Genomic DNA, 347 nt, shown 5'->3' with positions numbered 1-347 from the left:
AGGGGAAGTAACCCAATAATAGAGTTCTTCCACCCTAAACTTGTGGCACCCTGAGACCATTTTTTTTTCTCAGTGTAGGCCTACAGATTGCTCTTTGGAAATATAATTAAATGAACACAAATAGGCCCAAGAAATTATTCAAACAAAGGCGAAATCAAAGCCCTAGGGCAATAATTCCACCCTAGGGTTCATTCTAATCTCATGTTTAAAGCCACCCTGTAGAAAAATAAGGACAATATTATCATGGTTTTAACGTAATGTTTATAGCCTGTTTTATATAGAGTTTATAACAGCACCACACGATCCTGGTTAATTAATTTACTAAAACCACAGCTAATACCTTTGTA

This window comes from Diaphorina citri, unplaced genomic scaffold, assembly GCF_000475195.1.
Source record: "Diaphorina citri unplaced genomic scaffold, Diaci psyllid genome assembly version 1.1 scaffold3203, whole genome shotgun sequence".
Taxonomy (NCBI): domain Eukaryota; kingdom Metazoa; phylum Arthropoda; class Insecta; order Hemiptera; family Psyllidae; genus Diaphorina; species Diaphorina citri.
Note: the sequence above shows the minus strand (reverse complement) of the source record.